The sequence below is a fragment of the Prionailurus viverrinus genome, chromosome A3 (genome assembly GCF_022837055.1).
Source record: "Prionailurus viverrinus isolate Anna chromosome A3, UM_Priviv_1.0, whole genome shotgun sequence".
Lineage (NCBI taxonomy): Eukaryota > Metazoa > Chordata > Mammalia > Carnivora > Felidae > Prionailurus > Prionailurus viverrinus.
The window spans coordinates 25,175,910-25,193,078 of record NC_062563.1 but is presented as its reverse complement, the minus strand read 5'-3'; positions in this window follow the sequence as shown (position 1 = coordinate 25,193,078).

Genomic DNA, 17,169 nt, shown 5'->3' with positions numbered 1-17,169 from the left:
TCTTTCTCCAATTCCTGAAACCATAGCATAAGGTCAGTGAGTTGTGGGGGCAGGGGAGGGTAATTATATTATAGTGTTCAGCTTGATTCTTAATCAGTAATAATAAAATCAGTTATAATAAAAGGTTAAAGATTCATTCTATTTAGGTATTTGACTTTTATTAGTAAAATAACCCAAATGTTACCTGGGTTGCCAGTTTGTATGTTTCAGGGAATTCACACTAACGCCTTGAATCAATTAGCTATTGCTATAGTAATGTCACACAACATCAACCTCAAACACCTGGTGGCATATGATATTTGGCTTTTAGTTTTTAGTTTCCTGGTCAGCTGGACATCTCTCTTTCACTCAAAAAGTTGGCTTGGGTGGCTCTACTCCCATGTGTCAATCATTCTAGAACCAGAGGGCTAACTGGAACATATTTCTCCCTTGGTGAGGACTAAATTGCAAGAGAGCATGCCCAACTACCCAAATATATTTTAAGCCCATTAGCCAAAGGGAGTGTAATGGCCAAGCCCAAAGTCAAAGTGGTGAGGAAGTAAAGTCCACCCATGGAGGTGGAGGGAAAGGGAGGAGATATTCCTGACAGCAATCTAATCTATCATCTATCAAAAGCCTATGGTTCCTCTTGTCATTTTTTATTCACATGGGACCTCAAGCCCTCTTTGCAAAGCCTTCCCCATATTCTCCCTTCAACCCCAAAGTATCAAAATACAATTAAGCCTCAAATGATAAACATTCACACAGTAGGTTCCTCCCCCACCTTCCAGAACAGGGCTTTAAGGAAACTTACATTCACTTTTCTCAATTAACCAACATTTCTTCCCAGTAATAAAAAAGAAATAAAACATTGGTGCCAAGTTTATGTTTCTAAGCTCCCTTCTCTGCCCACCAGGCTGGGGCCTGTTCTTGGAGGAATTGACAAATAACACCAGTGCTTTATGTTGAAGCTTTTACACACACACACAAGGCCTTCTGTTTGAGAGGAGATACACATTGTGCAATTCCTCATAAAGAATGGATCTGTTCTAGTTTTTATGGCTATTTAAAATTATAAAAGGCAATACATTAATTTAGAAATAATTCATAAAAGAGAGAGAGAATAAGAGTCAGAACAGTGCTAATGTGTCCAGTTTCTTTGCTGCCTCATGTAGTTAGAACATACCTAGGGTCTGGGCTTTATGAAGAAGTTAAATAATAAGTTCCTGACTCAGAGTGTTCTGTTATGGCAACACTTTTTCCTTAAAGCTCTTTTCCCCCTTTATCCCTGGTGTGTGTGTGTGTGTGTGTGTGTGTGTGTGTGTGTGTTCCCCAGAAGGTATTTCGTATATGCTTAAGTCCTAGCTATTGGCAGTCATCTCTATGTGGCCACTCCTCTGTTGTCCCAGCCCCTGACTGTGAGCATTTGTTGCCTGGGAGGCTAGTTGAAAGTTCCTCACTCTTTTCCATTGCTAGGGATATTTGCATTAGTTAAAGATTCTTTGCTGGAAATTATAGAAACCCAGCTCAACTAGTTTGAGCGCAAAAGGGGATTTATTGGCTCACATAACCAAACTATGGACAGCACAGGGTAGAACTGATCCTAGTGGATTCAGATATCCAAATGCTGTCAGGCTCTTCTCTGTTTTACTTTTCTCTGCTGCTCTTTGCCTGTTGGGGCCATTCTTGCTTATCACAGATGGTCTTTTTCCCCAGGGAGGGGAATGTGGCCTCTAGCAACTCTAGAAGCCTTTCAGCTTCAGCAACTCCTGAAGAGAGCAACTCCTGAAGGGAGAAAAACTCTCCCTTAGCTCTGGTGGGTGAAATTCCAGGAGATGTCTCTAACTGGCCTAATTTGAGTCACATGCTCATGGCAACCATCAGGACTTCATTCCCAGAATAAAGGTGGGAAGTACTGGCATGGCCATTGGGGAAACCATTGGGAACCATGAAACCTCTTTAGTTTACTCAAACTATAGTGCTCCTTATGAGAACTAAGAAGTTGGTACTAGGCCCTTTTCCCAGTCTGTACCTTAGGAGGCCCATCTATACACTGGCAGGGGGTGGGGTGATCTGGGAGACTTCCCATATGGATGTCCTGTGATCCCATTATAAAATAACACAATATTCTGGGAGGGAGTTCCCTCTCAACACTCTCTTTGGGGGCCCTCTGGATTTGGTCTCTGTGGGTTACTGGGTGGGGCAGGTTCAATGCCACCGGGGTAGCTGTCCTGCTACATGAAACTGGATTGGACAGCAGTTGCCCACCTATTTGGGGCAGTAGGGCTGGGAAATATGGTTGCCCACTGTTCCTGGGCCCCTGGGAGGGCTGGTTCCTGGCTAGCTTCACCACAATTGTGACTGCTTGAAGCTTGGGGCATTTTGACCTTAACATGAGGGTTGGAACTCACAGCCTTGCATTCTAGAGCTGCCTCTGCCATGCCATCAATTAATTCCCTTCTATTATCCCCTTGCCTCTTCAAGTTCTCTTCAGGTATATCTCTACTCACCTAGAAGCTTCAGGGAGTAATGTCGAATTTTCTGAAAATTGGTCCTCTGTCAAAAGATTGGCATCTAACTGTACATTTATTTTAAAGTAAATGAAAATGTTTGAGATACATATGCATCATATATTATTAATTAATCCATATTTGGACTAATATATATATTAAAAATTTTTAATGTTTATTTATTTTTTTTAAATTTTTTTTTCAACGTTTATTTATTTTTTGGGACAGAGAGAGACAGAGCATGAACGGGGGAGGGGCAGAGAGAGAGGGAGACACAGAATCGGAAACAGGCTCCAGGCTCTGAGCCATCAGCCCAGAGCCTGACGCGGGGCTCGAACTCACGGACCGCGAGATCGTGACCTGGCTGAAGTCGGACGCCTAACCGACTGCGCCACCCAGGCGCCCCTTAATGTTTATTTTTAAGAGAGACAGACAGAGCATGAGTGGGAGAGGGGCAGAGAGAAGGAGACACAGAATCTGAAGCAGGCTCCAGGCTCTGAGCTGTCAGCACAAACCCTGAGGTGGGCTCAAACCCATGAACCGTGAGATCATGACCTGAGATGAAGTCAGACACTCAACTAACTGAGCCACCCAAGCATCCCTGGACTAATATATTTTTTTAAATGTTTATTTATTTTTGAGAGAGAGAGAAAGAGAGCATGAGCAGGGGAGGGGAAGAGAGAGAGGGGGACAGAGGATTAGAAGCAGGCTCTGTGCTGACAGCAGATAGCCCAATGTGGGGCCCAAACTCATGAACTGCGAGATCATGACCTGAGGTGAAGTCGGATGCTTAACCAACTGAGCCACACAGGTATCCCTGGACTAATATTTTTGATGCACTGATCAAATATCTGTCTGGATAGCATGAGATTAAGGGGCTTCTACCATATTTGCTTATTGTTTATCATCACCCAATATGACATTTAAAAACTATTAAATGGATGATGTCTTAGGGTTTGCTCAGTTGCAGACCTTAGGGCAAGAATTTGAGACCAAATAGATAATTTAGAGGATGATCCCAAGAAACATTGTTAGTAGGGTGAGCAAGGCAGCAAAGGAGAGGATGCCAATAAATTATGTGTGACTATGTAATTTAATTTACCACTGTGGGTAACTGGAGCTGATCCCACTGGGGAACTCTGGGAGACAAGAACACCCTTCTGAGTTATACAATGGGTGAGGACACTGGGGTAGCCATCAATTTCCCATCTGTAATTTGTCGAAAGATATTTCTGTGGGCATCATTGCTAGTAATTCTGCATTGTCTAATGCATGGGCCAAACATGATCCTGTGACTGAGTCTTTCGGGTCATAGCTGTAGTAACCATCTTGGAGCATGGAAGTGAGTGCTGAGGAGATATGGGAGGGCTCTGGCTTTTGGCTACAGATGGGTCTTCCTTTCCCTAAGCCATGATTTCCATTGAATCAGTGGGGAGGGGAGGGTGGTCCACATATGGGTCCACATGCTATTCCCCGACTTCTTGAGTAGCTGTCCTCGAGTGCAGCACAAGGATCCATGTGTGGAGTAGCTGACACCTAGATATAACCTTGAGTTGAGGAAGGGATGGGGGCCAAAGAAAGATGAGTTTTTAACTCAAAAGATACTAAATACCTACATGAGATTGTTTTCAACTGGCAGAGACTAAGTCACTGCTACTAATCAGGTTTATATTTTTCTCTCTCAATAATAGATATTAAGTCACTTATAAAAAGTAACCTATACATTTTTGTGTGTGTGCCTATGAGTTGTAGGGGGTAGACTTCAATCCTCCCATAAATACAGTCCCCATGAAGGCAGGGCCTTTACCTGCTTTGGTCTTCACCATATTCATAGTCCATGGCATTGTGCTCAGCACATAAAAATGCTGATGAAATATTTGTTGCATGAATATATACTCTATACTTCCCTACCAGTGTCCCCTTCCCTTCTGAGATCCAAGCCATTTCATTTCAATTAGTTTATCGCTTCACCCAGAACTGGGCAGGAGTGCTGGTATTTTCTCTCGGACAATTAAGCTCTTTAGCAGAGAGCCAGGGTGTGAGGGGATGCTCTCTGCACCCCATGCAAGCATAGTGGGACTTCTAGAGAATAGTGAGGCTGCCAGAGCACTGGTTGGTAACTGAAGGACTATTTTGTGTCCCTTCAATTTAATGCCCTCTTAATTGATATAAATAATGGCTCAGTTGTCACTTGCTGCCACTACATTTCTGTCTCTAAAGCTCATTATGATCAGGGATGAACAGCCCTTCTCCATCCTCTATGTCCCCATAGTCATAGAGTAGAGCTCCATGGATCCCAGGCCCAGCACTGCCCCTTTCTAGTTGGATGAACTTGGACAAGTTGTGTTCCCTCTCTGAGCCTTGGACTCTTTATCTGGATGGGGCAGCAGCCTTGAGGATGGTCCTAGGCTCTTCCCTTTACATAGCCTCTCATCATGATGCAAATATATGTGACTCTTCAACATTGAGGTCACACACCTCTTCACCAGCAGGGATCCCCTTAATGATATGGGTCTGAAGTCAGCCAGATCCTAATCCTGGATTCATATTTACCACCTCTTCCTAGCTGTGTGGCTTTAGACAAGTCACAACTTCTATGAGCTGCATTCTTTTTTCCAATTAAAACACACACACACACACACACACACACACACACATCCTCAGATGCCAGGCACTATCCTAAGACTGCTGAGGTCAAATCCTGGATCTGCTACTTGTTAACTATATGACCTTGGGCAAGTCTCTTAACCTCTTTGCTCTCAGTTTCCTCATCTGTTAGGTGGGAGTAATAATAATAACATTTTCCTCCAGGGATGCTGTAAGGAGTAAGTGAGTTAATACATATGAAGCACTTAGAACTGTGCCAGGAACATAGCAAATGCTGATAAATGTTTGCTGTTATTATGGCTACCCATCTCACTGAAACTTTATAACCCACTCTAGGAAGAGGTCTGACTTTCCCCACTCTAAATTGAGGGTAATAATACTCACAGCATAGGTGGTTATGATTATGAAAAGTAACATAAGCAAAATAACACTAGGTCATATTTATCAAGTACTATGATGAACCAGATATTATGCTGTATGAGTCAGAAATGTGCTTGGCAGCAAGAAGCAGAAATTGAAAGTAACAGTGGCACAAATATATAGAGCTTCATTTATGTCACATAAGCAGTCTGGAGGAATCCAGGCTCTTTCTGTCTTTCTGCTTTACCATTCTTATCAAGTTAATCTTTGTTCTCAGGATTTCAAGATGGCTGCTATGCCTCTGTGCATCACATCTGTGTTACAGACAGAACACAGGGGGAAGTACAAAAGGCTGAAGGAGGCGAGTTGTCGGTCTCTAAAAACAAAACAAAACAAAACAAAACACCCCAAAAAGACCTTTTCTGGAGGTACATTTATTATGATGAGCACTAAGTAATGTATAGAACTGTTGAATCTTATATTGTGTACTTGAAACTAATATAATATTCCATGTTAATGACATTTAAATTAAAAAAACACTTATCTGGTAAGTAACACCCAGCAAATAACTTAAAAAAAATTTTTTTTAATCTTTATTTATTTTTGAGAGAGAGAGAGACAGAGAGTGAGCAGGGGAGGAACAGAGAGAGAAGGAGACAAAGAATCCAAAGTCAGCTCCAGGCTCTGAGCTGTCAGCACAGAGCCTGACATGGGGCTCGAACCCACGAACTGCGAGATCATGACCTGAGCCGAAGTCAGAAGCTTAACCGACTGAGCCACCCAGGTGCCACCCAGCAAATAACTTTTTAAAAAAAATGTTTATTTATTGGGACACCTGGGTGGCTCAGTCAGTTGGGTGTCCAGCTCTTGAAATCAGCTCAGGTCATGATCTTACAGTTCATGAGTTCAAGTCCCACATCAGGCTCTGTGCTGACAGTGCAGAGCCTGCTTGGAATTCTCTCTCTCTCTCTCTCTCTCTCTCTGCCCCTCTCCTGTGTGCTCTCTCTCTCCTTCTCTTTCTCAAAATAAATAAACTTTAAAAAATGTTCATTTTCAATGTGAGAGCCAGTGAGCAAGTGAGGAAGGGGCAGAGAGAGAGGGAGAGAGAGAACCCCAAGTAGGCTCTGTGCTGTCAGCGCAGAGCCCAACTCAGGGCTCAATCTCACGAATGGTGAAATCATGACCTGAGCCGAAATCAGGAGTCAGACACTTAAACAACTGAACAACCCAGGCATCCCTATACCCAGCAACTTTCACTTCATGTGAACTACCTTCATGGTGAGGTAGGCTGTAAACAATTGGGGGTAGCCAATTCACAATATCTGTCACATATACATTTTTCTGTTTAATTCCCAACAAAGAGACTGGAAACATTAAGATTTGTTTTAAAAAGATGAGTAAAGTAAACTGAGGCCAGGAGAGGCAAGGGACAAACCCAAGGATACGTAATTCACAAGTGGAAGAGTTAGGAGTCAAACCCAGGTCTATCTGGCTGGAAGGTCTGAGCTCTTCACTATGTGATACCATGAAGTGTCTACTCAGTAGGTACTGAGATATTATTTCCCTTCCACTCCTGGCCCTCTGATGAGGTTCCATTAACTTTGGGCATTTGAGGCTAAACCTTTGCACCCCTTTCCCTGCAGCAGAAGTGTGGGCAGGCTGGACTCCATGGAAAAACATGGTGGTTATGCCCAAGGCTTCCTTGCTATTCAGGCTCTATGACCTGAGTGGGATAGATGGAACTGTTATGTGTGTGTAGGACAGAGGTAGGACAAGTAGGCATCCTTATTTGATGACAGTGTAAGCTCTGGCAGAGCATTTTGAAATAATGTGGTCAAAAGGTTTCAAAACAGCAGTCTGACGACTAAATGGATGTAATTTTTTTGTCCCACACAGTATTTTTTTAATTCAAATGAATTCATCACATTTTAACATTGGGGAACTTCATATTATAACCTATGTTTCCAGCCTCTCCAAGGGAAAAAAAAAATCAGACAATCCAGCCATGCTGGGCCCAGATTCCACATGGTGATACCCCATTAGATGGGTGTGTGCCCACCCACCACCACAGCCTTCCCCTAACTGGCCTGCTTCCCTTGTTAGTTATTTGCCCGGTTCCCATGAGCTTCTGAGTTTGTTTCCCCTTTACTGAAACGTTGGAAAGACTGAGACTTAGAGGGGGAAGTGGTTAGAGTTGTCTAAGCTCATATAGCCAAGAAATGGCCAATTTCAAACTGGGCCACTGTGACTCCCAGTCCAGTGCTCCTCCTATATGACACCTCCTTCTGCTGCTGTTTACAAATTTATTCCCCTGGATGGAAGCCATTGCAGTGGAAGATGCAGTGGAAGGAGCCAATTCAGAAGTGTAAGAGTGGGGAAGCTAGGCTTCTGCTTGGCTGAGGATATAGTTTCCCTTTTTTGGGTCTCTGCTTTCTCATCTATAAAATAAGGATAATAACAATCCAACTCTCTGAGGTGTGGGAAGGCTTTGGGAATTGTATGGAGCTAGGAAAGGTTATTGAACATTATTGCTGTTTTTTAAAATTTTTCAATGTTTATTTTTGAGAGAGAGCAAGAGAGAGCGAGAGTGAGCATGAGCGGGGAGGGGCAGATAGAGGGGGAAACACAGAATCTGAAGCAGGATCCAGGCTCTGAGCTGTCAGCACAGAGCCCAACACAGGGCTAGAACTCACAAACTGCAAGATTATGTATGACCTGAGCCAAAGACAGATAGCTTAACCAACCCAGCCACCCATGCACCCCATTATTGCTGTTTTGATTGTCCATTGCTATGTAAAAAAGCACCCCTAAACCTAATAGTTTAAGACAACCATTTTATTTGTTCATGATTGTGCAATTTAGGCTGGACTCAAGTAGGTGGTTTTTCTACACTTCTTGCTGGTGATCATTCCGGTGGTTGTATTCAGCTGGCAAGTTGGTGGATGGCTAGGATTCTGACTCTTCATTTGGTCTCTAGACATTCTTCTTACATGGCTGTTCAGGACCCCCAGGAATGAGCATTCCAAGAGGATAAGCCAGTGTGTAAGCATCTATTAAGTCTCTGCTTGCATCATACTTGCTAATGTCCCATTGGCCAAAGTTGGTCACATGGCCAAGCCCAGTGTCAGTGTGGGAAAAGACTACATAAGAATGACTATTGGGAAGTGTGGCTCATTGGGGGCCTTAAAGTAATGGCATAGCACAATTATTTCATGGTGTCTGACCAATGGCTAGAATAAGGCAAGTGTGCCTTCACCTGCAGCATGAAATTTGATGGTCCATGAGTCTCCCTACTCAGAATTCTCTCTCCTGATGAACTGGCCCAGAATCTGATGTTACCTTTGCTTTGCAGCTTTGGCCTGGCAAGACTAGGCTTTCAGAAACCAGATTAGGTTTTAAACTGTGGTACTAATCCAAGTGGTTGATATGGCTGTCCATATGTGGAGGATTCCATAGTGGGCAGGGGGACAGAATGTCCTGATTGGGTAGGCCAGGGTCGGGTGCCATCAACAGAGCCAGAGGAATGGAGTCAGACCATTCTAAACTTATAATAGTAATATATATATAATATATATATAGATATAATATATATAATATATACATATAATATAATATATATTTATAAACATTTATATAATATATATTTATATTTATAAATATATTACAAACATTTTATATTTATAAAATATTATTTATATTTATAATAATATTTATAATAAATAATATATATATATTTTTTAATGCTTATTTTTGAGAGAGCGCGACAAAGCATAAATAGGGAGGGGCAGAGAGAGAGGGAGAATCTGAAGCAGGCTCCAGGCTCTGTGCTGTGAGCTGTCAGCACAGAGCTTGACGCTGGGCTCAAACTCACGAGTCATGAGACCATGACCTGAGCTGAAGTCGGACACTTAATCAACTTAGCCACCCAGGCACCCCTATGATAGTAATATTAATAAGAAATGACTGTAGTGAGTGTTTACTATGTGCCAAGCACTCTTCTAAACACCTTAAGTGAATTAACTTATGTAACTCTCCAACAATTCTATGAAGTAGATATTATTCTCTGTATTTCTTGTATGAGGCACAGAGAGGCTAAGAAACTTGCCCAGGTTCACACAGCTAATAAAGAGCCAGGATTTAAACCCAGGCAGTCTGACTTTAGAAACCACACTCTCTATGGCCTGGATCAAGAATGGGAGTGGAGGTTCATAGGAAAGACAGGTGCTGATATCAAGAAAAGGGGAAATGATACTGTGCAGGCAAAAATAGTATCTATAATCTACACCACCCATTAATACCCATAAAAAGATAATGTGCCATTTAGAGCACAATTTAAAGAACACTTTGTGTTCTTTATGCAGATACCTGAGAACTTGAATATCTTCCTGTCTCCTCCATTGTGATTCTTTAAGTCTCAGGGTCCCCTGGTTGGATCCCAGCTAAATTCTTGGGCCACCTGGTCAAGAATTCCTGAGGTACAGCAGCAAATAAAAACATCTGATCGAGAACTCTTAAAAGAATATGGAGAAGTGGATTTTGAGAAATAGATGGAGAACATGAAGGGGAATGTAGTGGATGACTCCTACAGAAATACACATGGGAGGCAAGGGCTGAAGCAAGGTTGATGGGAAAGTCTTGGGAAGTGTGTGTGACTCTTCTGAATATTGGGGTTGGGAAAGGGGGTGGCATGTATCTGCCATTTCCTGGGCATTCAATCTTTTTTGAATAAGATGCTCTAGAGATGGCTTTTCTTGTTAGAACAAATGTCACAGACACAAAACCTTTCTTGTTTATATTTCTTCTAATGTGCTTCTGCTTGAGCAAGAGAGCCCCTAATGTCAATTTCTTTTTAAAAAAAATTTTTTTTTCAACGTTTATTTATTTTTGGGACAGAGAGAGACAGAGCATGAACAGGGGAGGGGCAGAGAGAGAGGGAGACACAGAATCGGAAACAGGCTCCAGGCTCTGAGCCATCAACCCAGAGCCTGACGCGGGGCTCGAACTCACGGACCAGACCGCGAGATCGTGACCTGGTTGAAGTCGGATGCTTAACCGACTGCGCCACCCAGGCACCCCTCTAATGTCAATTTCAATTAATGTCGCTGCATCTGATCTTGGTGTTGCAGCTCATGGATGCAATGGTGAGGGTGGAACTGGGGTGGTGGTGGAGAAGGTCACTGGGAAGTGGGAGGAGTTGTCCTCTCTTGTTAGGAGGCTAGAAGTCCCTGATGAAGGAGGCATTGGGAGGGAAGGTATGGAATGATTTGCTTCCTACTTAATGAAGATCATACTTTAAAGATGCCAGCCCGTTTACTATTGATAAATTTGGAGACCCAGTAGTAAGGAAAAGAGGAGAGATAGGGCTCTAGGGCTGAGCCAGTGAAGAATGAGACAAACAACCTTCTGTTGACCTATGAGAGCTTCCCCCATTACCTTCAGCCACCAGTAACAGGGGTGGGGGCCATATGTTCCAGCCCTGCTATCTGCTGTCATGGTGGCGGGGCGGGGGGGGGGGGGGGGGCGGAATCCTGATTCTGCTGCATGTACTTCCCCTCTCCCAGCTAGGATGGCTCAAAGCTGGTGGTCTCACAACAGCACTTATGTGACCTGAGCTCAACACTGCAGTGGGATGGAACAGAGTTTGGGGTAGAGGAAGGGCAAAGTTCAGGGGAAGGTAGAGACAGTGATAGCTTGCCCCCTCTCCCTCCTTCTCTTCCTTTCTTTCTTCCTTCCTAACAAAGGAGAATCTTTTGTTCGGGAAAGATACAGATTTATGTTCTCCAAGAGAAGAGCCTCAGGAACAATTTTTTTTCCTTTGAGAAGTCAGAGTTCTTGTTTTTTATCCTTTTTATCATCAACAATAATCATTAGAAGAGCTTACTATTTTTTGAGGACCTTCTGTGTGTCAGGGACACTATACACATTGTTAGTCTTCCCAACTTTCAAGGTAAATGTAATTTATGCCTGTTTTACAGAGGAGAAAATTGGGGCTTAGAGAGCTTGAGAACTTGTCCAGTAAGAGGCAGGGTTGGGTTGGAACTGAGGCCTGTTCATTCGATTTCTGACTCTGATGTCATCAATTACTCTACACTTGGGAGGTTTGGGCTCCTGGCTAAGATTTGCCAATAGGGGGTACATCCAAAATGAGAAATGTCCTCTATTAGTCTCAGATGTCCATACTGGTAAGGATTAAACACAGAGTTTAACCTGCCCTGGACTAGAAGTCAAGATGAGAGGTCTCCCTGACCTGGTTCTGCAACTCTTCTGATGGGCAGTTTTCAGCTTTCATGACATAGGAGTTACCCTCTCTAGGTCTCATTTATTTGTAAAATGGGCGAGTTGGACTAAATACCTACAAGGATCAGTTCAGTCCAATCCAATCGGATAGCACTTATGGGGGCTTCTTGTTTGGGTGTGCCGGAAGGATACAAAGACTGACAAGACATGCCTCCATTCTCTAGGTAAGCCAGATGCGTGTTCTCTAATAGCTATAAATAAAGGGCAACAAAGCATGGAGAGTGGAGCCTTTCATTTAAACTTAGCTAGTGGCAAGTGCGCTAGGGGCAAGTGTGTGTGACGGGGGAGAGGAGATAAACTTCCTGAGAGAAATGCTCCTCCCCTTCTTTGACCCTGTGGTTCCAATGCCATCTTTGTATCCGTCCCACATCCTTATTGACAACGATTGATTACAGATTGGGCACCTGGCTCAAGCTGGGCCAGTCACAGTAACTGACCCCAGCAGCAGTGGACAATTGGTCCAAGGATGAGCATGCACTCATGTTGGGTCAAAGTTCTTCCCTGAAATTCTGTCATTAAGACCAGAAACAGAAAGCTTCAGGCTCTCTGGTGGAGCAGCTAAGAGTTGAATGCTGAGCTGCTGCAGCTGAGTGTCCAGCCTGGAGGAGAAAAGCTTACTTGCAGAGAGAAGGAGAGTCAAGGGCTAGGGAGGGTCCTAGCTACATCTAAGTCTCTGACCCTGTCACTTAAGTTCTCTGACCTCCCAATACCTTCCAGATAGATTCCTTTTCTACTTCTGTAGGTCTAAGTTCAATTTCTCCCCCTTATTGGTCACTGAGAATCCTATCTCTATGCCGGGATGGGGAGGGAGATTTGGGTCAATGCTAGGGGGGGCTACTCCTCACCCCAATCAGGGAAGGACCAAGAGAGAGTTTATTCTCAACCTGGTGGACAGGAAGGAGGGAATGCCATTCCCACTGTAAAGTGCATTAGTGTGGGAGGCAGGAATCCCTTCCTGTCACTGAACCTTAGGGAAATTTCTGTGCCTTTCTGAGCCTCAGAAACTGAGGCTGTAAAAACAGATTTTACACATCTGTAAAATGGGACCTGGAATATAATGATGATTCTCAAATTGTGTTCTGCAACACCCTGGAATTTTGTGGAGGGACTACAGCTTAAGGAGGGTAGTTTGTGGCTGGTGGGGGTGGGTGGGTGGTGAGGCCTAGTAGGCTGGACTCTGGGTTCCCCTTTCCTACTTCAAACAAAGCCACCTCTCTCCCCTGTTTTATGCATTGCCTTTCTGTGAAAGGTCTGGCTTAAAAGAAGGCTCTATAGCTTAACTGGTTTGAAACCCCCTGGATGAGATGTCTTTGAAGACCTTTCTAGTTCTAGTTCATGATTTCATGGGTTACAGGAAAAAGAATAACTCTCATACTGATGATAAAACTATTTTGAGTGTTTGTTGTACGTCAGGCACTGTGCTAAGTGCCTTACGTGCATTTATTTATTTATTGATTGATTTATAGTTTATTTATTTTGAGAGAGAGAGTGTTCTTGAGCATGAGTGGGGGAGGGACAGAGATAGAGGGAGAGAGAGAATTTCAAGCAGGCTCGGCACTGACAGTGTGGAGCTACACGACGGGCTTGATCTCACAAACTGTGAGATCATGACCTGAGCCGAAATCAAGAGTTGGATGCTTAACAGACTGAGCCACCCAGGTGCTGCTACATGCATTTATTTTTAAAAATCCTTACAGCAACTCTATAATGTGGGGAATTAATTATCCCCATTTTGCAGATAAGAACCTGAGACTTGAGAGGTGGGGTAAATTGCTTAAGAACACACAGCTGATAAGTAGTGATGGGAGGTTTGGACCCAAATTGATTAGAAGGCACAAACTAGCAATCACAGGCCAAATTCGGCCCTATGAGGTATGTCTTTTGGCCAGGGCAGTGCTCTTGTTTTAAAGAATTTGACTTAGTTGCCAGCACTTTAAAACCAGATGATTTTGTATAAAACTTTGAACTTAGAGCTTTCCTTTTTTTTTCTTTTAAGACCTGGCAAATGGCAATACTGGGCACCTCTATCCCATATGAGTAGTAGCTGCCTCCTCTAGAGGGAGCATGAACTTGCTACAGGCTCTATTACTCATTATCTTATACCTAACCCACTTTGCTCATTTACTGTACCTGCTTGGTCCTGAGGCATCTGATTTTTCAACCTCTGTTCTAATGACAAGTCTTCCTCAATGACTTCTTACATCCCTCCATTTCCATCTGCTCCTTCTATGGGTCCTGCTGATTGTCCCCTGCCATCTCTCCCTCATCTGCTCATTCCTCTTCATTCACCTGCCTTCCTCACCTGCCTTCCTTCCGTGCCTCCAATGAAGACACCTGTTAGGTCATTCTGCCCTCCTCTTCTACATCCATCTTCCTAATCCTAGCTGAGGTAGCTTTATAAACATCATTGTCAAATTTTGAAGAGGGAGTCTCCTATTCAGGGTGAGCTCACAGGGCAGAAATAATTCCAATGGTGGGGAGAGGATGTGGTTGAATGTATGCCTTGGGGCTCAGAAGGCCTTGGGTTCAAACCCTGATTCCTTTGCCTACCATCTGTGAGACATTGGGTATGTTAAATTTTTTCATCTGTGAAATGAAGACAAAACGGACCCCAAAGTTGGACCAGATTACTTCTAAAGTTTCTTCCAACCTTGACACTTTATCTAAATGTTTATTTATTTTTGAGAGAGAAAACACAAGTTGGGGAGGGGTGGAGAGAGAGGGGGACAGAGGATCGATCTGAAGTGGGCTCTGTGCTGACAGCAGCAAGCCTGACACGGGGCTCAAACTCACGAACCGGGAGATCAAGACCTGAGCTGAAGCTGGATGCTCAACTGAGTAAGCCACCCAGATGCCCTTACACTTTATCATTTAAAAATTTTTTTTTTTTTCAACGTTTATTTATTTTTGGGACAGAGAGAGACAGAGCATGAACGGGGGAGGGGCAGAGAGAGAGGGAGACACAGAATCAGAAACAGGCTCCAGGCTCTGAGCCATCAGCCCAGAGCCTGATGCGGGGCTCGAACTCCCGGACCGCGAGATCGTGACCTGGCTGAAGTCGGACGCTTAACCGACTGCGCCACCCAGGCGCCCCACACTTTATCATTTTAAAGCAACCTCTGCTCAAAACTTTTCAGTGCTTACCACAGTCTACTAAGTTGAGGGTAGATACCAATTCCTCCAGATCCTAGTTCTAGTCTACCTTTTATATCTTATCTTTCCCACCTCAGCTCATACCTTATGCTGCAGAAACCCCAAGCTCTTACATTAATTCCTGCCTTTATGTTTGCTATAATGTGAGGCATTATACCTCCAACTATTGAACCCTACTCATCTGTTAGGAAATCTGTTTTCTTCTTCTTCTTCTTTTCTTCTTCTTCTTCTTCTTCATCTTCATCTTCTTCTTTGAGAGAGAGAGAGAGAGGGAGAAAGCGAGCACAAGCAGGGGAGGGGCAGAGGGAGAGGGAGAATCTTAAGGAGGCTCCATGCCCAGTGAGGAGCTAGATCTCATGACCATGAGATCATGACCTGAGACCAAATCAAGAGCTGGACGCTTAACTGACTGAGCCACCCAGGTATCCAGGAAATCTGTTTTTCGTTGTATGTTACAAAAACACCAATTAAAACTATTCAAACTATAAAGACATGTTGGTTCATGGAAAAGTCCAGAAGTAGGTCAAGTTTCAGGTATGTTTTTAGCAGGTTTCTGACTCATTTCTTCTATAGAGTTTTCTTAGTCCTGCCTTCCTCCACGTGATGGCTTTACTTCTTTGGCTGACTTTCCCTCTTGGTGGCTTTGATGGTCAATTTTGTGTGTCAACTTGACTGGGCTAAGGTATGCCCAGATAGCTGGTAAAACATTTCTGGGTGTGTCTGTGAGGGTGTTTCTGGAAGAGACGAGCATTTGAATTGGTACCCTAAGATCACCCTCAACAATGCAGGTGGGTATCACCCAATCTGTCGAAGACCAAATAGAATAAAAATGCAGAGGAGGGCAAACTTGCTCTTAGCTGAACTGAGACATCCATCTTCTCTTTCCCAGGACATTGGACATCACCAATCCTGGTTCTTAGGCTTTTGTACTTGGACTGAATTATACCACTGGCTTTACTGATTCTCTAGCTTACAGATGTCAGATCATGGGACTTCCTGGCCTCTATAACCATGTGAGCCATTTCCTATCATCTATCCCTATCTATATCTATATATCCTATTGGTTCTGTTTCTCTGGAGAACCCTAATACAGTGGTTAAGAAAAAATTCTGCCACAACTCCAGGCATCATAGCCTATACCATATGTCCTGAAGGCGACAGAATGTTTCTGCTTCATTCTTCTTCTTTATTGGACCAACAAGAGTAGGTCCTTGATAATTAGGAGACAGGTTAGTATAGTGTTCAGTATGCAGGCTCGAAAACTGGACTCTAGCACTTAGTAGCTGTGTGACCTTGGGAAAGTTAACCTCTGTGCCACAGTCTTCTCGTCTGTACAGTAGGGATTATAATAGTACCTACCTTGAGGGCTGCTGTGGGAATTAAATACGTTTGAAAAGTGCTTAGCACATTTCCTGGCAACTAGTAAATACACTACATTAGCTCGTGTTGCCAGTGTATTCTTCAGAAACATCTCCCTTCATACTGTAAGCTTCAAGGATTCTTCTGGACAACACAGAGTATTCCTAACACGTCTCTGTTTAATTCATAGCCATCCATTCAACAAATATTAGTTCTAGGGACTGAGGAATGAGCAAAATGGACAAAATCCTGTCTTTGTGAAGTTCACAAAAAAAAGTAGTAGAAGGTGGGGATGGGAGAGGGACAACAAACAAATAAACAGTATTTAAGGTGGTAATGAATGGTACGGAGAAAAATACAGCAGGAAAGAGCACAGAGAAGTAGGGTGTTGCTATTTTTTTTATTTTATTAAAAAAAATTTTTTTAAATGTTTATTTATTTTTGAGACAGAGAGAGACAGAGCATGAACGGGGGAGGGGCAGAGAGAGAGGGAGACACAGAATCGGAAGCAGGCTCCAGGCTCTGAGCTCTGAGCCATCAGCCCAGAGCCCAACGCGGGGCTCGAACTCACGGACCGCGAGATCGTGACCTGAGCTGAAGTCGGATGCTTAACCGACTGAGCCACCCAGGCGCCCCAGGGTGTTGCTATTTTAAGTGTGGGCCAGGGAAGGCTTCTCTGAGGAAGTGACATTTGAATGGAAACCTGAAGGAGTGAGCCATGCCCACATCTGGGAGGAGGGCATTTGAGGCAGACACAACAGCAAGTAACAGAGGTCTTGCGGTTAGCAGAATGCTTGGTGTGTCAAAAGAACAGCAAGGAGGCACATAAGGCTGGAGCAGAGTGAGAGGAGGTGCAAGCAATACAATAGGGGATAAGTTTAGAAAAGTAGCAGAGAGTAGATCA